This window comes from Molothrus ater, chromosome 6 (assembly GCF_012460135.2).
Source record: "Molothrus ater isolate BHLD 08-10-18 breed brown headed cowbird chromosome 6, BPBGC_Mater_1.1, whole genome shotgun sequence".
NCBI lineage: Eukaryota > Metazoa > Chordata > Aves > Passeriformes > Icteridae > Molothrus > Molothrus ater.
In genome coordinates, this window is record NC_050483.2 from 49,748,492 (window position 1) to 49,773,259 (window position 24,768).

A 24,768-nucleotide genomic window follows, 5' to 3' on the forward strand; every position below is an offset into this window, starting at 1 on the left:
TTCCCCTTCTCATCTGGAAAAGGAACAGAAACTATTATGGGAAAAACTTGTAAATTGAGCAGTTTAGTAAAGTAAAAGGCAATGGTTGTACTTCCACCAAGAAATAACCAAAGATTTTATTCTCTACTTCCCATCAGCAAGTGATGTCCGGCCACTTCCCAGGCAGCAGGGCTGCAGCACTTATATTTAGATTTCCCACTCCCAGTTTACTGGCAGAGGTGGGGGCTGAAATGTTGGAAACACAGCATTGATGCTGCTGGAGCACTCCTCAGCAGTAGCCAAAACACTCATGTTGATCACTTCTCTAGCTACGAATGCAAATCACAGCACTTGAAGGCTGCTATGGGGAAAAATAATTGTATCTCAGCCAGACCCAATGCACCGGGCAAAACACACTAAGGCACAATGAGATGAACTTCACAGGTGTTATTGGTATCAAAGCCCTTAGGGTAAAACCTCACTACTGAGATGATTACCCTGGTCAGAAATCAAATTTAAAAAAAACCCTGAAAAAAAGAAAAGCAGTAAGAAGTAAGTAGCTTTCCATGGAAGTTCAGGAAAGTAAAGTGTGCTTCTCCTCAGAAGTCTTCAGTGCTATTTGGGCTGAGAAACACCAGTTCTGAAACACAAACCTCCCTGCAGGAGAAACAAAGCTGCTGAGTTCTTCTGGATGAAGATCATTGCAATGTGAGCCTGGTGATCAGAGGGGCTCTCCCTTCTCTTATCCAGAAGGGACGTGGCAATTCAGATTATTAAAAAGATACAGAGTCAGAATCAAAGCAGGAACCTGGGAAGAGATATTTGCAATGTGTTCATTGCTCCATATGCTCCCATGAATTCCAAATTCCCTGCCACATATTTTACACCACTTAATGTGACATCTTTCATTAATGGAAGGCCAAGTCTCATTCATTTTGCTCATGTGACTTAGCAGGAACTGTTCTATTTATTGATGCATGAAAAGTTTGGCCTCATAAATTACCAGAGAAGAAATCAACAGGTCTGCACTTGGCTTTCTGCAGCCTGCTCTAGGATTACTCCAGCTTGAGAACTGAGAGTCACTAGTCACAAGGAAGGTGACTTTCACAGTCACATTCCTTCAGAAAGAAAAAATAAAATGTTTTCCTTTGAAAAAAAACCTAAACACATGAATCCATGATGAGTGCTAGAATTTCTACAGATTTCTGTTAAGTATTTTAGCATTTATGATCATGAGCTATGTTATACTCTGTAGGTATGGCATGCATTTTATCTCTTTTTTATAGTTTTATTCCATGAAACACCAATATGGTAGTGGTGAAGGTTTCTTCAGAGAATCGTATGACCATTAAAACATTACAGATCAAGTTTATGCTGTTGAAAGATATGAACTCAACCTTACATTAACCTAGAGCTTTTACCAATTCCTAGAAGCCATGGCAGGAATTAGACAGATGTAACCTGACTCCTCTTTACTTAGATTTCCATGGAAACCACTTTTCATTACTAGACCAGGTCCCAGAATCACTTCTTTTCCAAAGATACCAAGGTCAAATCACAATAAATGTTTAATCATCAGTAATGATTTTTTTAAAATAAAAAACACAATACTCCTTCTAGTTAAAAAAGTAACAGATGTTGACTAATATGCATTTATGACCATTTATGATTTCCAGATCTAATAAAATAATGATAATTTTGTTAAGCAATATTAAGTACATTCACTGATCCAATCCATCTTGAGACAGCAGACATCACAATTATTTCTATATCTAGGTATATTTGAAATTTAAACTCAGAAGAATTGGCAATATTAAGCATGCATAATCAAGGTTTAAATGTAACAGGTATAAGTGTTGGAAGCATATTTTTCTTCTCCCAGCACTTCTGTAATATTCTTAAATAAATTTTTTCTAGGTGTAGCTGTTTGGTGGCATAATGCTGATGAATAAAGTTCTGGACACATTTGATTTACAGTCACATTTTTGCTATCTCTCTTTAAAAAAAATACTAGTACAATAAAGATTTTTTTTTTGTCCTGGTTCAAAAACTGCTGAGATTTGCCTTCAAAAAGAAGTAACTCAGTAACAAATCTAAATATGCTTGGTCTGTTCTTTTCTGAAGAATCACTCAGGAGTTCAATTAAACATACTGCAATCAAAGAGAGATGTCAACTCTCTTCAAGGACTTGAAGTGAGGAATTTTGTTTGCATGTTTTTCTTCTTACTAAGATTGTAGGTTTCAGAGGCATCTGATTTAAAATGAGAGTTTTTGTTTGCCAAATTAAAAAAAAAATTACATCAGGGAAGGATTCTCAGTGGATGTAAATTAACAAAGTTGATTTAAAGTTGATGGAGGAATAGTCATTCATATAAACTGCCATTCTGACACAAGCTGTATATATTTTAACTGGGAAACATTCACAATTTTACAAATTATTCCATTTTATATCTTATGTTTTTCATGATTAACAGAGTTGTCTCATATAATAGAGGCTGCTGTTTTTCTTGTTGAAGAATGTATTGGTTAAAAACATCACAAGGAAAAAACAATATCTTGATATAAAGGAGTTCACTTTATTTTTTTAATGGCTATTACAGAATCCAGCACCAATAAGGTATTTTGAAACTCCACTGTCCAAATAATATTATTATGCAAAGGTGGGAAATGAACATCAAGTTACTCAAAATCAACACTGTCCAGGCAGAAACTTGCATCTGAAAAAATAAATTACTTGTAAAACTAAATGTCTATGTGAAATATTAAAGTTTAAAACCATTCGGTATTACCCATTTTAAATACAGTCACCCAACTTATGCTGCTTCTTCTCCAAGCATATCTGAAAGTGAGCAGGCACACTGCATCAATCAAAAGAAAACTGCAGTGAGAAAAATAATCCCTCATCAAAGCAAAATACATAAATAAAGCCAGTGTTACATAAAATATCAGCAGTACTGAAAAGTATTTAAATGAGTGTTTAAAAACTTAGGGGTGTTTTTCTTTTCCTCCTTCTGCCTCTCCCCATTCCCTCTCCAGCCTGGGCTTGTTTTATTTGGTGCTTAAAGAGCCTGGTATATTAGGCAAATATTTATGAACTTGACCTTAACCAAAATCCTGTTCACAGCTGCACCTGAGAGTTACTCCATCCTTGGATTGGAGCAACTCTTGGGGATCAGCAAATTGTTTGCACAGCCACGAACGGGGAATTAAAAATCTTGTTGAATCAGGATTAGCAGTCTGCATGAGGAGGAGGAGGAGGAGGAGAGCTCATTTCCATAAGCTCTTCATCTCCCAGGCTGCTTCTCAACTCTCTGTGGCCTGCAGACATGTGTGACCCAAAAATGGGGGAAAAAAAAAAAGAGTATGATTGAGAGAGAAAAAATGAAAATAAAGAAAGAAGGGGCTTTTTCAATGACAACAACTTTGTTTTTTTCTGCTAGGCAGGGTCTGAGCCACCTTCCTGCCTTTTCAAATAGACTCAAATGACCTCCCACAACTGGAAGTACGTAAGTGTCAAGACAGATCCCGACAGTACAGCTGAACCTTTGTTCCTGCCCCAAGCAGTGTTGCCAAGCAGGTTAAACTTTGTGGGGCCCTGTTTCTTTCTGTGTCCTGATTAATGGTAGAAAAGCTGTGTCTGCTGTGTGAAGTCCCACATCTCACATCTGTGCCACCTACCTACCTAAACCTCCCAAGGCCTGGGCAAGAGCACGTTCTCTGATCAATAGAGGCCCTTAGCTGCTTGCTATTTGCATGGGCATCAACAGCATTTAAATCCAAACCAAAATACAACACTCTGGCATGTATGGGTGTCTTTCATGCAAGATGAATGGATAAAGCTGGCTGAAGTTAACAAACTATTCAATGACTTAGAGTTGCCCTAAATTTGTAGAGAGCTAGCAGTGTAATCATGTGAACTTTATTTCCTCATTAAGAACAGGAGCACGAGGTCTCTAACTCAGTAAAGTAAAATACACATGCCCACAACTGTCAGGAGATGTATTCACTAAAAGCTGAGGCTGGGATGGCTATAAGGTCTCTATCACCTACTCAAATTTCTTCATGACCACTGCCACTACTTCCTCTCCTGACTATAACCAGGATGGTTGAAGTTTATTTTGAAACAAATCAAACCACAGGCAGATGAAAAATGTATATATTTGAAATGTATATATTTGAATTATATTGAATATGAAAAAAAAGAAGTACAATGTAACAAAGATAGGCTTTGCAAAATCCAACTCAAAATGATTGTGGATATGTGTGTAAAGCCAGACAAAAGCAAATCATGTTTTTCACACCTAGATTTTTCTTGTGCTTATACTTGCTATCCCAGAAGAGCCAACTGAACAACTCCTTCAGCATAAATTGGAAGCTATATACCTAAATCTCTGCTATGCTCTGTGGACCAGATCATGTCCTTCTCTGTGACAGCTCAACCGTTGATGGATCTTCTAACAATTGCAATTGTAGAATCAAAAGTAGAAATCAATTTCTGAAGAGCTCAAAAGAAAAAAATCACATATGTCCCAGCTGTGTGGTCACTCCAATCAACCATCCTTTTATCAGCTGCATTAGGAACCTTATCCAGCGTTTGAACAGCTTAGGTTTATGGACTTTGTCAGTCTCATTTTTATTCACTAGACTAGCTTGAAATTTTTGAATGAAAAATGTATGCAAATTTGGCCCATTTTTAAAACTTGATTTTTTTAATACTGCTAAGGCCCATTAATGTAGTTATGATTTGACAGAAAACTTTTCTGTTCTTTTTCTTTCCTAATTGAAAGTCTTTCTTTCCTCTTTCCTGTGTCATAGAAGCTGCTTTTTCATGTCCCTAAAGTGCTCATTTGAAGTGATCTTTTCCATCACACTTCCCCTTCTGCTGCCAACACTTACACATTTGAAGTCCATCTTGGTTATGACTCTATATCATTTTAAGTACTTCTGCAATCTTCTTGCTCCTAGACTGCTCTGAAGGCTGAAAAGACCCTTAAAATCACTGAGGCAATCCTCATCACCTTTAAATTGCACCTGCATGTCCAGGCTGTCACACAGGTCACTAAAGCTGTGTTACACTTACCTAGGATACTCCTCCATTTGCTATCCCAGATCTGATGGCTTTTGCTGGTTGGAGACATTGAGAGCTCAGTCATCAGGCCTTTGTCCATAGGAGAGTGCCAACATGAAGACACATCCCAGACATCTCCACCCAGGATGCTGCTGCCAGTCTTCCCACACCACATATTGCCATCCTGCCTCGCCTTTCAACTGTTGCAGCACCTACTAAACCCAAATCTAATGAGAAATCTTTAAGATTGGTGTCTGTCATTTCTTCAGTAGGAAATTCTTAGTTTTAGTTCCCCTTTACAGTGTTCTGACCTTTTTGCATGTATCACTATATTCTTTCATTTGGTATAAAGTCGCTGAATTATAGGAAAGATTGTTATAACTCCTCCTTTTTTTGTACTTTCCTTCACATCCCAAATCTCTGATTTCCTTCTGAAATCTCACCTCCTCAAACCCACTAACCAACAACAGGCAACAATCCCCAACACCACCTCCACCATAGCACCCCTTCAGTCTGACCTTCTCAGCAAATAGTGGAAATTGCCTCTCCCCCATCACTCATTGCAGAGAAACCTCAGTTTCAAGCTTTGGTTTGCCTGGTGCTGCTCAGGGAATATCCATAGAGGTAGATCACACCTTCTCCCTCCTATATTGCTGCTGTTCCTCCACACAGCAGAGTGGCTGAGACTCAGTGTCTGTCAGTGAGTGCACTGAAGCCTAACAGCTGATGAACCCAAAAGTTTTTCATACAGTCCAGATTGTTTTCTCGGTGGTAGCACCAAGGTGACAGGGACGTTGCTCACAGTCATATCAGAAATAGATAAATTGATACATGCTGCAGAGTGGGCTACAGGTCTTCAGTATGTTTTTGCAAATTTTTTTTGCTTTTGTTGTCTTTAGGACTGGTGCAGTGGCACATTACATTAGTGCAAACTGGTGCTGATGCTCAGAGGCTGTGCCCACTCTGTCAGTATTCAAAATATTACTGCAATCTGCAAATAAGCAATAAGATATGACAAGGAGTGTGATACTGTAACATAACAATATACCTCGAGGGACACCTGTGAGGGAGGAGGTGAAACTGAGTGTATTCAAATGCCCAAGGTGTGATTTTTATCTCAAACCATAATGTAATAAGATGTGATAATAAAAAGGCACAGAGCTGAAGCAAACCATGTCTTTTTTAGAATGTCAACCTGCTTATGTGGTATGCTGTAAAAATTCTTGTGTGATTTCCTGCCTTCTAAATGGAATGCTTAAAGAATTATCTGAGATAATTTACATTAGTGTGCTTCTTTCTAAAAAATCCATTAGCCATGGTATGCCTAGATTCCTTATGTGGATTCTGCTTCAAGAATCCCTTATGCATCCAATATTGTTTTGCCAATGCATAAAAAACACCAGCATGGGAGAAATTGGCTCAATCCTTTGTTTCATTTTAAATATAAGGGATTTAGAAGCACCAGAAGAAAAATGCAGTACACAACTAGTTCTCTACTTTCATAACAAGTCCACTCCTCTCTTGATGATATTCTGCAAGTGTATCACTAAGGCAGGTAATACACATGCCTCAAATCCTCCCATGTGATAAAAAATTTAAATTTGCTTAAGCAAAACTAAAACACAGCAGCTTACAAACTCCCTGGGGATAATTTCAAGGGAAACCATGCTCCATAAATTAAAGTTTTTGTGCACCTACAACACAAATCTGGGGTTCCTAGTTGACAGAAAGTTGATTATGAGTCAGCAGTGCCCCGGCAGCCAGCAGACCCCAATGTGTCCTGGGTACATCAGGTCCAGCATCAACAGCAGGGCCAGAGAGGAGATTTTCCTGCTCTGCTCTGCACTGGGGCAGCCTCACCTCGAATGCTGGGGGCAGTTTTGGGTACCACAATATAAGAAAGATAAAATGATATTAGAGTGCGTCCACATCCTCTGGGATTCAGTGAAATCATAGGTATAAAATAATTTTCAAACAAGGCATGATGGAAAGATGCTGTCAGAAGACTTGAAAGGTGGAAAGCTCATAGTGACCTGGCCAAGTAACCTCAATTCTCAGTGACTTGAGTCTCAAAACAGACATCATGTTCAGGTAACTGGTCATACATAGTCAGGTAACTAAGGATGGAATACCTTGAACAGCAGATGATACCTTCTGCTATCAGAGCTCTTCTATCAAATCTCAGAATTGTTTATTTTCAAATTTTAATTCAAGAGTTCTCCATATAATCCAGTGCTATTTTAGAAAAAAAATTGTATCATTCAACTGAATGGACATCATCACAAATGTCTATTTAACCAATACAGCAAACTAAGTCTTTACCCTCTCCAAATTATGCCATTGATTGTATTTCATGAAAATAGAAGAAAACTTTCATGCAAATGCAGTCCAGTCATCAGTAAGAGATTTAATCTAATTGTTGTGTAGACAATAACTATTGCAGGTCTTATTATGATTATATGCAGTACTTATTGAAGCATTGAGATGAAATATCTCAGCTCCAGAAATATCCTGCATCAGTTACTAGCCATGCCTAAAACCAGTTTTTAAGCGCATTTGCCCATGAATACTTCCCCTGAACAGTTAAGTCCCGTTGACTTCAGTGGTAGGACTCCCAGGCACAAAGCTTGAGATAGAGTCTTGGTTTGGAGCTGCTGTAATTTCTGCTTGCAGTATTTAATGATGCTAGTCTGTTTGAGATCAGTGTGAGAGGCTCTCCGTACTTATTTGTGCCCCCCCCCAAATGTTCACATGCATTGCTCTCCTTGCTGTCTAGCCCAGCGAAGTCTGTAAGTATTTGTACAAAGAAAACACTTATTCCTGCATTGTCTTCCCTTTACAGGGGATCTGCTACCACAAGTTCAGCAGAGCAGGCATATGTTCTCCTCAGATAGGAGAATCATTTGGGAAAAAGCAGCCAGTTTGTGCCTTAGAGCATGGTAACATTACTTCAAGTCAGAAGCAAAGTTGTGTTTCCTATAGACTGTATTACAGCAAATGTCAAAAGGAGAAATAATACAAAGGTTTGGGCTATTTTTCTCCACTAAATAATGTAATTTCCACAGCACCAACCCCAGTGCTATGCCTGATTTCAAATTGAGATAATTGCATTTTACTAACCTGAATTTCTGTTCTAGAGCTCAGTTGGATAGACTAACTTTTTTTTCTGTCAGAATTCAAATGTTTTTTAGGGATGCAATCTGCTTTTAAGAAATTTTTGTTCTGCTCTCCAGAGATTCATAGTAATTCAGATACTAAAATGGTTAATATTAGAACACTACATATAAATAAATAAAGGCATTTCAGGAGTGGTTGAAGTGATTCCTATACACATGCACACACATGACCCTTCAAGATGAGATGCAGTATATGAGACACTACGCTGTAAGACACTGAGATGTTATTATGCTTTGTATGGAGGATGCTATATAAAATATTAATGTCTTTCATTAAAATTACTCTTAATGTCAATATGTAGTGTGACTGTGCCATGATTTCTTACGTTAGTAGGTGCTTTACTAGAAGTTATAACTTTACACTATTCAACCACAATAGTCTCTGTACTAAATGTATTGCCTCTGTTATCAACTTACTTATGCCCCATGAAAAACCATTGCTATGGTGATGAGAATTTTATGGCACAGAATTTGCCTAATTATAAAACTGTTCCCTAACAGAAACACTAACGTTATCTTCAACAGAAAAATCCATTTTCAAAATTAAAATCTATGCAAATAATTGATCCATAACTCTCATCACAGTACTTTTATTGATAATTATTTCTGTGTATTAAAAATGTTCACAGCAAATGTAAAAGTTATTGCAATGAGTGTTTAAGAGACCTTATTTCTACAACTCTAAGGCAATATGTACCTTCTTTATTTGCTGATGGACTGTATGCTGTTAAAGTGAAAAAGTTACAATAGAAATAAAATCACTCTGATTGTCTATGAAGCATAATCTCATGCAAAAGAAAAATGCAAGATCTGGGTTCATTAAGCATTTATTTGTAAATAGCATCATCCCTTGAAAAATGACACATTTAGTTCTCTGACTTTATTACCAGTTCCATGAGGCTCAATGTTTTTCTTCAAATTATTGTGATTATTATACTCAGTCTGAGAATTTGACACCTGCTGTTTCAAAACTTGATCACAAATGTTTCAGAATATACATCAGATAGTACATATGAGAGACAAAAGACTCAGACTACAATAGTGTAGGAAGATTTTAAAAAAATAGCAAAGCCAAAATTGTTCTTCCCCGTAAATAAAATCAGTCAAAACAGTTATCTAGAATATGAAAAGAACATGTTAGGTGCATTTAAATTAGTAAAATGAAATTTATCATGGAATAGTAAGAAGAAGAAAAAAAATTCTACTAGCAGAGGATATAATTTCAGTTGAATCCCGTAACAAACTGTCTGTAGGAAAACAATACTAACAGGGATACAACTGAGAGTAGGACGGAGAAGCACACAAGACCAGAAATGCTTGAATTAAGAAGAATGGAACATCGTTAGATAATAATGGGTAAGAACAATGTGTGTAATATTGTACTTTACTTTTCATTCATTATTTAAATGGTAAAAAGACAGGGCACCTAATACAGTTTAATATCTTCTGTGTTCCAGTGAACATAATAGTGATGTTTAATCTGAAAGTCTATATTTTTTATTCCTTTTCCTCTTAGTTTATTCTTCTTTTTCTTGTATTTATAAGTGGCTGGCTTAATTATTGTACTGTTAACTTTGCACAGTATTTCTGAGATGCTTGCTTATAATAGAAGCTTCAATACATAAATCAAAATAATGGAGAGCATTGTATTGATGATTATTCAAATAACATCATCCATTAATAGCCTGTGCATCCTGTAGCTTAAGCAGTGTTTCAATTTGATAAAGCAATTAGATGTGATCTTAACTTTGAGCATGCACCGAAGTCTGTCTGCAATCACATAAATATTTAGGCATACACTTCAACTGGAATGAAGTGCATATGTAGGGTTAAACAGATGCTTTGCTGAGGCACAGATTCTAAAACTGTGAGCCTGATCCTTGATCTATTGAAGGCTTTCAACTCTGCTGGATGTTAGCTCTTTTATTATGTGTAAAGCTGTCCAGGGAGGATGAGATACTGACCCTAAAATGAATAACAGTACATTCAGCCAATGTTTTTGCTCATGTCTGCTTTGAATAGAGATGGAATAAAATTAATGTCCGAAATCTGCCTTATTTGAGAAAAGAAGTAAAAAAGGTCAAAAGTGGGGGGCCTGCACTTGGATATAATACTAGTTTCTGTCTTTTATCTAAAGGTTATTGATGTCAGATACAGGTAAGAGCTGATTCTAAAGTGCTTTGGTTTTTATTTACTTAGGGTATTTTGCAATGCATTGTATTTCTGCAGCACAAAGACTGGTGTTTGCATAATTTCTTTGGGAAAACAAAAATAGAAAGGAACTCCTGTGTAATCAGGTCCAGTTTATGGCTAATGGAGGCAACTAGGTCATATAGTTCTGATAATAAATTTATCAAGCTCTTTGTTTAAACCCATTAGATTTTTTTACCCTTCATTGCTCCTATCTGAAAATTGTTCCAGAACTTCGGTCCTCTGTTAGTTATAAATCTTCTCTTTCTGCCCTAGATGTGTTTACAACCAATTTATACCCATTTGATCTTATGCCAACATTGTCTTGGATTTTAACCCCTCTTCAGTTGAAGAAACATAACAAAATTTTAAAGGAGAAAAAGGAATTACATTGTTGAAATTCTGTAACACTAACACTGTTAAAATATAGAAAATAGAAAATACTCTCACAATCTGATTTTGGAGTACTTTTACTCACTTTCAGAAGTAACCATCGAAATCTAAAAATAACAGAGTTTGCTTTTTCTCTTGAAAAACACATAAGTGTGGACATAAACATGTAAGTGTAGACACTCCTAAATAATAAACAACCATACATCAATCCTGATAATTAATCATTCCTAAATAAAGCAGTAGCTGTGTTATCTTCTTTCTAGCCCTACTTAGCAGTTATTTTGAAAGGACACTGGTCAAACCACTGGTCTCTGGGGGTAGCCTTTGTTTCTCACAGACAGAAGACTCAGGAAACTAGCTTCCAAAATATTCAAGGTTTCTGGATTGTACCAGTTTAAGGCTATTTGCACAAAAGCCATTGTTCTGAGGGCAAACACTGGGTTTTTTCCTATCATTGAAACAGGAATTTTCATGTAACAGAGGTTTCACAACAAAAATTGGGAACTGGGTTTTTTTCCAGGGGTTTTGGGGTTCTTTCTTGTTTTAAGAAAAGTTACACTACTCCTCCTGCTTGGGTTAGGCACTTTATTATCCATTGGTCCTATTCCCAGATTGTGGAATTCTTCTGTCATTTATAGCCTTGGCAGAGTACTCACAGAATATAGGTACAGCCCCGGGTAGAAGAGGAAATATTTTCAAACAGGCTTCTGCTTCTTCTTTTCAAAGAGACTGAACAGGCTACTTGCAGGTGATCATCTGTCTTTTGATTACAGAAATAAACATATAAATATACATATATTATACATATATATAATATAAATACACTTACAGATATAGATAATTTTCAATACACTATTAATGCAGCAAAATCAGATTTTTTTTAAGACAGCGAACACACATAATGAATTTTCAAGTTATTCAAAGCAATAGTATTGTAAATATTTCTTCTAATTGCAAATCCCATTTATAGGTTTTGATTTCAAATACAAAAAACTTGTAGAAAAATGAAGACTTGAAAACAGAAATAAATATAATGCCTTGAAAATTGTGAATATTGAAGGCAGAAAAGTATTTTATATTTTAAGATCTGCACTTCACTAGTCCTTTTCCAAAATAAATAAAGTCAAGGAAAAAAATAACAACACATTGCAGCTTAAAATATTCACTAAGAACAGCTTTTTTGGACCACCAATACCATTGTTTCCCGAAAGTGAAGATTTTGTGTTGGAAATACTTGTATCCAACTTTGTTGAAGACTATAGGAACATATAAATTTTATAAATGTTGAAAGGCCCTGATAGGACACTGTCAATATTCAAGGATATCTTCAAGATAAATATGCTTGCCACACTGAATTCTTCCCTTTCTTTTCAGGCTGGTAATAAATCTTGTAAAGTAAGTTCTACTTTCAAAGCATAGGAAAGGGTTTAAAAATATCCCATAAATAAGAAGAATTAAAAATGCTAGTGCCCAATCGTATTGATTTCACTTACAGTTGAGGGCACTCAGCACCTTGCAGGAGGCTCTTGCAGCATCAGATGATCAGGCCCTTATGCAGAAGGAAATCTTTCATTGATTGCTCTTAACTATAAATGGTGTCATTTCAGAAGAAGCAGCACAGAATGTCAAATGTGTGACACATTTTTAGGCTCTCTCTTGCAAACATTCAAGCACAGGGGAGCATGTACACAGGTGAGACAACTTGATGGGGTCTGCCAAGCACAGGGAGGCAGGAGCCAGTCTCCCTTGGCTAGCCTAGGCAGAACCTTGCAGCCAACAGATGGATTTTCTCCACTCCCTCATTTTCCTCTATGAGCCTCCTTGAAGGCACGTGACCTGTGTGCAGAAATTTACTCCCTTACAAGTGCTCTCAGAAATGTTTCCTCTCCCTCCCTTTCTAAGTCACTTCATACACTTTATTTCCTTTTACTGAACTTTCCAATACGCCCAGCACCTGTCCCTTTAATATAGCACACAGGGTTCTTTCCCTCCATACTGTACATTATCCTCATTAACACATATCAGTCAAAAGCACTGTTAATTAAACTGGCAAGATGATTACACACGCCTCCATGTGCCCCCTCAGAGCATCCGCTTGCCAAGATTTTTTCCTCCCTCATCTAAAGTGGGTGGAGAAAGCCCTGAGTAAACCAGAATTTAATATTTAGAAAAAAAGATGCCAGTGCATTGTTTTCTTGGAGCAAAATGGCTTGCACATTATCACCACTGTCCCAAATAAATAAATGCAACACTGACACCAGTCTGTAAAACTAACACATGCATATTTGATCTGTGCAGGCACTGCATATTATGATGTTTCCTTTCAAAGCTCATCTCCAGATAGAAGACTCAATACACTGGCATTAAAGTCTGGACTAATGAGGATATCATAAAGAGTTGATTAAAGCTGGGCAAACCCAATAGGTTAAGGGGATTGGGATTTTTAACTTTCTTTTTCCCTTTTTTTTTTTTTGTCTTTGTAAAAATCTGAATTGTTTCCTAGGTTTTCTATTCACTTCCACTTGTATGTGACATTTTCACAAGGAAATTCATTGGCTTCCAGCAAGTATTTCCACAGCATTTCAAAAGTTATAACCATTTTTGCCACATTGCCACAAAACTCTTTACAGAGTTTGCAATTCTGTAATGTGCTTTGGATCAGGCTCTCTTCAAGAATACTATTGGAATGACAGGGCTGGAGGGTACAGTAGTGGAGTATAAATAAAGGCAGGCAGTGGTGATCCCTGAAGCAAAGATAATGTACTTTTCTAGTACACATACACAGGCTTGATAGCTGCAACATAAGCCATCCAAACATCTCCCTAGCAGAATGCTCTTCTAAGAAGCTGTAAGAAAATACTGTCTTGCGAGGAAGGAGATGAATTTGCAGAAATCCATCACTGAGACTAAAGAAATGTTTACTCCATAGCAGAACATGAGCACCTAAGCTCCTGAGAAGTATGGACTGGTATCCAGCTGACTGCTGATACCCTATTCTCTAGTACAAGAGATGTCCTTGAATTTTGAAAAGAAAAATATAGTGTAGATCAACAGCAATTTAGCAACTGGGGTTTTTTTCGTCCTGTACCAGAAGAGGTCAAGATTTGGAAAATTATTGTGAACTGGTGAAAAATTAGGGGAAAGAGAAGCATAAATGAGAAAAATGGGATTTGCTCAAATTATTTTTAAATGTTTTGTTCAAAACTGTCTTTTGGAAGCTGAAAGGTGGTTTCATATGCAAATAAATACTGACAGCTGGAAAGTGGAAAAAAAAAATTCTTTTTAAAAAAGAAATTCACAAAAGCTTCCATGTTCAACAAATATTTCCTAGTTTGACTATTCCACAATTCCCGATAGAAAAATTTGTAAAAAATCTTGACCTGTTGTATGGGATTTTGACACATGATTTAACAATATTAAACCTATCTTAACAGAAAGGAAAAGAGACACTCCTTATAAAGTTGTCAGACTGACCATATACAGGTCAGTAAGAATTCTCTTATTTTCTTTGAACTTCAGCCACATTTAGCTAAAGAGAACAAGACTCTCCTTGTGTGACATAAAGCAATTTTCCCATCAAAAGTTCTGCATATACAATTCAGAGGGGTAACATCTTACTCATTGTTTCAAAGGGTAGCATAAATATCTCTGTATCATGATAGAAGATCAGCAACATTTAATAAACAATTATCAATTTAAAATAGGAAATGTTTATTAAAATTAACTTTAATATATCATGTGTTATTAAAATTTAATTATTAATTTATTTTTTCTTTTAAAAGTGAATTCTGATCACTTAATTTTGAAAATTTTTTGCTACCTATGTTCCTAGCTGGAATTCAGCTAAATTTCAGTAATCCAGTTTAGAGAAGAGAGGAGCACTAGGTGCCCACAAAAACATACATGCACACTCATACACAGGTATTGAAAGGTCTCATCATACACAAAGAAGATAATCAAAAACCTCTGACCCAGACAGATTATAGCTTTGCTCCAGGACAAAATTTACAGCTTGTTTTTTCTGCTGCTTTAAATTGAGATGCCTGTCTCTGTTGTACTGGGCACACCTTCTCAAAGTGACCTTGGTTATTTTTGGAGTGGAGGCAGAGTTTGCCAACCATCCCTTCCAGTACTGTCCTTGAAGTCCCAGTCTTGACATTTGCGGCCTATTTGCAAGCAGCAGACATGCACTGCAAGCACTGCTGGACCCAATCCCACCCCCTTTGAAGTCAACAGGATTCAGACACTGGGTTCAGTAGGCACCTATGATGGAAGCTAGCCTGATATTGCAGTTTAGTTAGTGCTGTCACTTGTTACAGAAGCTGGGCTAAAATTTACCACCTGAGCTTCCCTCTTCTCCTGTATGATCCCTCCACATCAGTTCTAAAATACTGAGTGCTACATTTATTACTCAATGGAGCATTTTGGATCTCTGAAATTGGCAGGGAAGTGAATAGATGTCACTACCTTCAGTTTTTATTACTTACTAGCAATGATGAAGATAACATTTTCCTTGGTAATTAGGGAAAGCAATGTGCTAAAAATGTAAAGGCCTGTTTTGATGAAGAATCTTTGTGCTATCTGGCTTGTACATAAGGGACGAACCATGGCCCTCTATGACAAGTAAAAAAGCTCATCTCACCAAGGACAACCTAAGCTTAGGTAAATACTGATAGAAGTCACCCAGCAGATAAAAAAAAGAGTAGAGAGGAGCTAATTTCTTCATCATAAATCCTCCTTAGGCTTAATGTGTGTGTTGTGCAACAACCACCTGCACAAGAAGGAGGTGACAGGACTCACACCATTGAGAAACCCAAACTCATGCAAACAGGTGTAGCCCCATTATTCACTCTTATACCCCACATGCCAAATGTCCTTACAATGATTTTCTGACCCATGCCAAAGAAACCCCTCAGATGATCACTGGTAGGTAAAGGTTATGTTAGAGCAGTCAGTGGTCAGGATTCTTGTCAATAAACCACTGCTTCAGGACACATAGCTTGAGCAGGAAAAAACAAGCTAAAGGCCATAGTGATAGTCCACAGGAAGTAATGGAAGTAACAGATCTAATATAAACATGGATCCCACTGGAAGTCGTTTATAGTTCCCTAAAGTATGCTGCAAGAGATATAAGTCTTAGCCTGAGCAATTACCCTTCCCTCAAAATCTACTATAAATATGTTTACATGATGACAAAAGCCTCTTAGTATTTCTGAATTACAGCTGGGGAAAAAAATGGGAAAGGAAAATATGATAATCCAACCAAACAGGAATATTCCAATGACTTCCAAGGAAAGCACATTGAAAAGTAGTTTTGGAAACATGACAGAGTGATAGGAAGGGACTTCAGGCATATAGGCCATATCTACCATCTGTTAGATTTTCCAGTTTTACAGGGCTTGAAAAAGGCACTCGCCCACTTGCAGTAATGAGTGAGAAACAGTCTCTGAGGAGAACAGGCAGCATCGGGGTGAACTTCACAAGACTGTGTCTGCTTCCTTGAAATGCTCAGAGGCTACTGCTAAAGAAACAGATCAAGTCTGGGTTGGTGGAAGAGACTTCCCACCACTCTAAGCATGAATATCATGTTACTAGTAGAAAATGACTGTGCAAATTAGCCAACAGATGGAATTCAAGAATACTCTTTATTCTTTTTTTCTGAAACATCCAGTCCCAGGAGATGTTAAAAACAGGACACTAGGACTGCTGGGTCACCGATCTGATTTATTGTGGCAGTCACCTTACTTCAAATGATTTGAAGACATATTAATATACACTCACTGCAACAACTATGTTCAGGCTCTGATTGAGCCAGCAGCAACCAATTTTTTTCTAGAAACCTTGGGAAGTTGAATTCCGTTCGTTTCTTTCATTTTTAAGCACGTGACAAAGTCCTGCAATGTTGGTCACACAATCTAGGCCATAATTTAGTGACAAAATCATATCACTCAAAGACAGAAAAATATATCCATCACTTGCCTCTTCAGCTATTTTTTACTCAGACACTGGTTGAAGAGTGGCAGACTTGGAACTGTGTGATACCTTCCTTATAATAATAGTATAGACCGGGATGGAGAAAAGCCAAAAGGTTTCTCATGGAACTGGAAACCTGCAATACAGAGTACTAATTTTCTTTGAACTTTCCATTAAGGATCAGTTGACGGTCAGTTGGCTGAATTTAAACTATTTGAGCTGTACACTTCAAGTATTTATGATCTTTTCAGCCGCAGCCAGGCGCATGGTTTGAACAGTGAATGTAACTAACCATTGGAAACTGGGAGATGGAGCAATTTTTCCATCACATGAACTTCTTCCATCAGTGTAGTCAGTGTTTTCCCTGCCTCCTACTCAGTCAAAAAATAAGGGTTTGATGCAGAATAATCCTTCCAGTGAAATTCTCTGGCTTATGTAAGCCCTTTAAGGTTATTCTTGTCTTGTAACCCATGCTGTGTCTTGAACACTGAACTGTTTGTTAGAGGGTAGACTGAGTTTGACCATTCTGTATATGTAGAGGTGCTCACATCTTTATGTCCTGTCTTCTGGAAAATTATTTGCTAGAAAGTATTAGAATTGAAAAGGATACTCAGCCACTCTAGAAGGAATAAAAGAAAATAAAATTGTGAGAAATTCACCAAAAAAAAGTCTACTTTTATAAAGCACTCCAAATTTTCATAAATCAGAGATTCAGAACAGCATCTGAGTCTTGACCTTGGTGAGATTTGAACTTGTCACCACTGTTGTTTCTTCCAGTGTATATCCTCCCTATTGAAGAGACATGGAAAATTATTCAAAACCACCAGGTGGTCTCACAGTCAGAAAAATTACCAATTTCTCTCAGTCTTCAAGTGTTTTATTCCCTGTTCTCCTGACTGTCTTTACTGTTCTTAAAAGTAACTGGCATATGATGTCATAATTCTGAATTAATTTCTATGTCCTCTGCAACTTAATTGGCTGAACCACTTTTGGTACATTGGTTAGGTGGAGTCCCTCCTTACTGAACCTGCCAGCTCTCAATCTTATGCAATTATCTGTTATGAATATACAGGCACCTACAGACATAGATTTTTTTTTCCCCCATTGTATGCACACAGCCATTTTTACTGTAGAGTGACTAATATCTCTAGATCATTTAAATATTTTTCAGTCAGTATATTCATAACTATAACTAAATTTGTGCATTAAATTACATTGGGTTGTTCCAGAAAGCAGCCTAGCAGTTTTCATGACAGACAGAAATAAAAGGCAATGAAATTATGCTGATTTTTAAACATAATTTTCCAGTAGTTTAAGAAGAATAAGTTTTTCATTTAAAAAAGCCAGCAGGATCAGCAGGCAACTAAGTTCTGTTTTAGTTGAAAATCAGTGGGAGGGAATATAAAGCCATATTTTTTTTCCTAAATGGAACTGGAGCAGCAGCAAAGCTAACAAGTTGTAATCAGCCAAGATTTTTTTTTAAACATATTGCAAAAAAGGTACTTTTTAAAAATCCATAGTGCCCTGGTGCAATATAACAAAGCATATTTACTTCAAGTATTTATTCTTGCAGTAGAAAGCACAAGAAAGAAACATCTCAGGGAGGATAGGAGAGGGGATTGTAACATCCAAGTATAATTGGGGTTATTCATCTATATTTACAAAACCCTCAATAACCATCTATCTTATGCTGCATCCCTCCCAAAATATAAATAATAAAGAAGCTTCCCTCTGATGATAGGTGAATACTCACCAGCCTAATGTCAAGAAAACAAACAAAAGATCCTTCCAGCTCTCAGCTCAGCCTTTCTCAGTAGAGTGGAAATAGTGAAGTGGGTTTTTCAGCTTGGTGCAAAGGTTAAAAAATCAGATCAATGGTAAACCAACTGGAAGAGAGTTCTGGAGAAATCATTACTAAAGATTGTCCTGCTAAGCTCCCTTTCCACAAATGTCTCCATTGACTTTACTGGGCTTTGGAGCACACCCAGAGTGATTTCTTGCCCACTGCTCTGTCAGCTGAAGAGAGAAAATCTCTCAAGCAGGCAAATCCTAGGCCACTAGGGCTCTAGGGACTAATGCCAATAATGGGCAGCCAGAAATTTGCTGCCTGCCAGGACACTTCCACTGAAAAGATATGTTTAAGCAGATACCAAAATCCTGCACTGAACTTTTGCTACCATTTCCAAATGGTCTCTAAGGCTATATAACTTTCTCTTTTACAGGAATTAAGAGTTACAGTGGCTGGTACAAGCATCAGAAACTAAAAGGAAGGTTGGCTCAGAGTAAAGGCTCAGGCATTGCTGTTTGTTAGGCTGTGCTGCCTTATTAAAGAACAACATTTAGATGGAAAGGTGAATAACCCTGTGATGACACAAATTAAAACATCTTCTTGAAATATTTCTTGCCTCTACCTATCATAAATATTTTAAAAGATATATATATATATATGAGAATTACATATAATCACAAAACAAATAACAAATGGTGAGATATTTCTCTAAATATACATCAGACTGCAACAAATTATAGGCTGAAAACACGTGCTGTGAGCTCTAGAAAGAGGCAGAGAAATAAAAGTGAGACTTATTTGATAGTTTAGGAGTAAAATTAAAAGGCTACAAATCTTAAATATTTTCAGGATGTTACAGGGTCATGAAGAGGTGTTTGAGGTTCTTGAAGAATTCCTTGAAAAACTTCTTCATGTGGTTTATCTTTGGATTTTACTACATACTGCTTAGAGTACTCTTCATGATACAAAAGATGAAGATTCCTGAAAGGTGCTTAATTATATGCAGCAGTGTTTCACCCATGGTACCAATGCAGTAAATGGTTGACACATCACCCTTCATTCCACCATCTGCACCGTCGTGCCTTCACTGGACATGTTCTGATCCAGACCAAAATTTTACCATCTCTGACAACTTTTTATTGAAAAACTGGTCCATTTGTTTGTGAAAACAGCACATGACAAAGCTATGAATCTCTCCAACTCGGATTAAGTATTGCTGATCAAGTCCATTTTAAACTTAAATTGGTGTCAAATAATGTGACTATTTTTCCCAAATTTTCTCTAGCAGAAAATTACTTGACTTTCTGGAGCACCACTGATAAATTTTAGAACATAATTTCTTTCAAAAGAAAGGCAAGATTATCAAAGATTTCTATTGTTATGTTATAGTCACAAAGAGGTCAAGAAAGACAGATGACCTGCAGATTTGATATTTGACTGCAGCTGTTCTATAGTCTGGGGAATAATTGGCATGTAAAAGAGCATTAAACTATGGGCACTCTGATTCCCTCACCCTGACAATAACTTTTCACATCATTATGGTGGAAGAATGACCTGCATAACTGACCAAACCAAGCCTCAGGTCACTTCAACAATTAAAAAGATAGGTAAGATCAATAACAGCAAACAGTAGCACTTTACAGCACAATGACTGGTTACATGTAGTATAACTGGCAGTAACAACTTCATATTTATTAGGGCTGGGTAAAATTAGAAAGAGGAAGAGAAAAAACAGTCAAGTGCTATTGTACACATTTGTTTTCTGGCCATCAATATTTAGCTTGTTCTGGAATTTCAGTGACTCATTGATTGAATGTGGAGATGTGTAATCAGCACACAGTTTTTATTTAAGCATTGATCCTTCAGTCAAAAGCCCCATAGCAACTCTCCTTGAGAATTTCTGACTTGTCAAGGCCCAGCAGTACAACCAATATAGGATGTGCTTTGTTCTACACAGGTGTAGACGATCAAGCAGACTTCAGGCAAAATGGGGTTCAGTACTCTGTTTGGTTTTGTTTGGTTGGTTGGTTGGTTGGTTTTTGATGGGGGGAATAAAATATTTAAAGCAATTTTTTTTCCAGACTAATAAACTCTGTCCCTTTACTTGTTGTGAAGAATCTTCTCTCCTCCAGAAGTATCATGAAGTAACAAGATCATTGGCTCAGTATTATAGAGATACAAGACTTGACAAAAATCACCTGATTCTTCATGATTATCTTAAAATGCAGACAGCTAATAGAATGGAGGAAATCTCTCATCTCATACTTGGGCTTAAAAATAAATCTAGATTTAAAATCTCTCATTGAATATTTTTTAATCTTAAAATTAGGTTTCTTAAAAATAAAACCCAGAAGGACTATTTTGACAATATTTAAAATGTACATGCATTAAAAAAGCAAATGCTAATTTTACATACCCATAGTCAGCTCTCCCAGGCTTACATCCACTGGCTATGTGTATCATTACATCAGCTGGCATAGATTCCAATACTGTGGCTACACTGATTTTTACCAGCTGAATCTCTTCTCCCATGTTTGTAGAAGGCAGTTTAGTGGGCAGTGCCAGGAAACTGGAGTCAGTGGGAGACACATCAACCTACCTGTCCTAGGGGAAGATTTCTGCCTTTTACCCTGTTTTCAGAGCCTGTGTTTAACCTGTTGGAGTTGTCATGACAATAACCTTCTGTCATTAATTTAAACTGGGTTTTAAGTTGCTTGTTGTTCAGCAAAAACATCATTGTAGACTGTAAATGATACCCCTCAAACTTTAGCCTTTGTTGGCTGACAGACCTCTTGAAACACAGTACACAGCAAAACTGTATCAAGATTAGAGAGCATAACTGGTGATAACTTTCAGTGTTATTATCTTAATAAACTTTCTGTACTTGATTAGCCTGGATAAAGAAGATATAGATCAGCCATGATAGCTGCAAAACTACAGATAAGCTGGTCATCCTTTCAAGATAAAAATGCCCATCTGTTCTGAGATTGTAATCAAGGACCCTTTGCTGATATTTATTCTATTCCTACATGGCCTCTAGCTAATTAAATACTAAGATGAAATCCATTGTTAATGCTTTTTCTTTTCATTTAACTCTCTTCATTGTACCCACTCTGTGCTTTTTTAAAGATCACAGAACACTAAAATCCTTATGGAAGGCTATAAAAGCCACTTATACCTAGTTGCCTCATATAGTTGAAGGGTTCAGGAACAGCAGGGTTTATAACTCACTGCTCTTTGGTGAGAACAAGAAACATACAGTAAGAAATTTGCTATAACAAATCCAAATTCACATAATTCCATGTATCTGGGGTTATGTACAAATTTCCATCTGTTTTGTTTGAGTTTGGGGTTTTTTTCCCCAAATATTGCTTTTAATATTACTACTCTGGATTCCTTTCTGGTTGACTTCGTGAGTTTTTGTTTTAGAACTTTAGGGGTTGTGTGCCTTGGTTTCATTATTTGCGAAGTTGAAAAAGACAATAGCAACGTGTTACTCATCCAGGAATGTGAATGAATAAAATTTAGGACTGAAAAGGATTATGTGTGGAGGTGATTCTCTGCCAACATTCTCTACTTTGCAGAGATATATTTGAATGGATTATGGAGAAGCAGCAATCTTTCCTCATTAAGGTTTCTGGTGGTACAGCTATAGTATTTCTTCTCCTCAGTTCTTCCATCATGGAGTTACTTCTGACAATGTCTGGATATTTAATTTTTTTCCCAGTTAATTTTTAGAATTCAATCAGTCTTCTTGATTATCTGAAGTGAGTTCTCAATTTGCAGCACACAGAACTACTAGTAGTTTATATGCTTCATCTGATTAACTAGAATCTGTTGTGCTTTAAACACAGAAATTTTTAAGGTACATCTTTTTTATATCAACTTTTGACGAAAGTATCTTCTTGCTGTCTTTATTCAATGCTCTATGTTGACCATTTATTCATTCATTAATAGACAGCCTCCAGCCTACTTTTTAACCTTAAAACATTTGGTCCACAAGTCTTTTTCAAGCTTCAATAAACTGATTAAACAGTCATTTTTCCACAGGAGGAAACCAGCATCAAATGTTGTATTTTGTATACTGCTTACACTGTTTACTTGCATTACCGCTACAACCTCTGCTATGAGTGCAGCTCTCTTCCACTGGAATTCAACTATTCTGCCTGGTGTTGTACCACCATTTTCTGAGATAAAAGCTGACTGTTGTGGGGTGATTTTAACAAAGCTGTCCTGAGTGATCAAGGGCCCATGGCATTGCATCATTCTGCCAGTTCCAATTCCTCTGTGTTCACCAAGAATATCCTTCTTTCAAGATCTATTCCATTAATTCATTTCCTCAAAATTACACCAGGAACTTCTGTGCTTGCTGCACTAGATTTTTTCCAGCCACTAATGTCATCATAAACAAGTTTCATTTCCATTTTAGCACCCTTTGTTACAGTTGTTTATCAGGTCACACTTTTAAACAGCTGTCTGTAGCTTGTATTACAACCCAACTTCTAGCTGTGCCTTTCCACACTGCTCCGTCTCTCTTTTTCAGTTTCTGTGGCTCTTCTTTATCTCAGCTCCTGCTATGCCAGGTGTCCTCTCCACATTAGTTCCAGACCTTCCAGGCATATGTGTTTCTGTGTCCCCATCTTTTTTTGGGAAGGAGGTAAAAAGAAAAAAAAAAAAAAGAAAGAAAAAAAAAAAGGAAAAAAGCAATTTCCATGCAAGCCTTTGTACACTATTTTATCTTAGCCCTACAGGCAAGCAGACTTCTAATATAGCTTTAGGAGCTTCTTGTATGCACCTTCTCTCTAGAACTTCTCCCGCTTCCACAGTGGTGAACCCAAGTGTAAGATAAGCATGCCTTCTTTGTTCCTATCCTGATTTCTCCCACTGCATTTTTTCTTTCATGCCTCTTGTCTTGCTGTACCAATTCTCCTTGTAATTTTAATCCACTGTCTCAAATCCACCAACAAATTTCACATACTTCAGATTAATTCATTAACATCTGTGCAATCATACTAACATAAATTCGTCTTAAAATATCAGAACTTTCTATATTATAGAAATCTTAGCAATTTCTGAGTTCTAATGCAACATTTTTTATGACATTATTAGTGACATTTTATCTTGACAGGAAAAAAAAGAGCTAGGCAATGACCATATATTGTTCTAAGGACTTAGGTTTTGTAAGTGTCAAGAAATATGCAGGAGATCCAGGTAAAATATAGCATTATTTCAAGTACCAAGAGGTGATGAGCAAACTGTACTATCAGATGTGTCCAGTTGCTGCTGAGCAGCTTATTTTATTTCAAGCCATGGCTGTTAGGTCATATCAGAGCACTGAAGACAAATGGGACCTGCTATTCCTATTCCTCTGTATATTCAGTCACTCCCATTGTTATTTTCAAATCAGTAACAAATATCCCTCAATAGACTTTTTTTTCTGCAAGGTTCAAAAGCCATCCCTTCCTTCCTAACACACTTGCATACAGCTCTTTTCCATTGCCTGACAAAAGCCATCATTGGCACCAGTGCCAAGCATTTGTGAATAATTCTGCCTGCAGATACCCAATGTACAAATTTATACTTCTGCTTTTTATAAACACTGCTTTAGCTACACCATCTGAGCATAAGAAATTAGTTCAATATAACAGTGGGTGTTGTTTAGTTGGACATAGATTCACAAAATCCTTTAAAGATTAGATTTTATTTCAACTCTACTTTTCTAATGATTTTTGTTAAGGAGGGAGGTGGAAGGAGGGAAAACAGAATGGAAGCAAATTGTTCTCAGCCTACAATTAGTATTCACAGGAAAAACTAGGCTGTCCTATGTAACTTAATATTTGCTTCCCACAAATAAATTCAATGCACTGTAAAGATGAAGATGACACATCATTTTCATTCATCTTCAGATGTCAGGCCAGCCAACTCCATTCCTGTTGATGAAACTCTTATCTCATCAACAGGCTTTCTGTCACTCCTTTTTATGTTTTAGTCTAATTTAGTCTTCAATGCAGATTCTTGTTGGTTGTTATTTGTTTGTTTGTGGGACTTTTTGCCACAACCTACCTTCAGTGTAAGGGTAGCTTCTATAGAATGCTTTCTTGATGCATTGTTCTTAATTGCCTTTGATTTCTAAAGTCATTTTAAGTGTTTTGAAGCATAGATAGGAAGCAGGACTCTAGAAAAGGAGGGTATGTCTGATA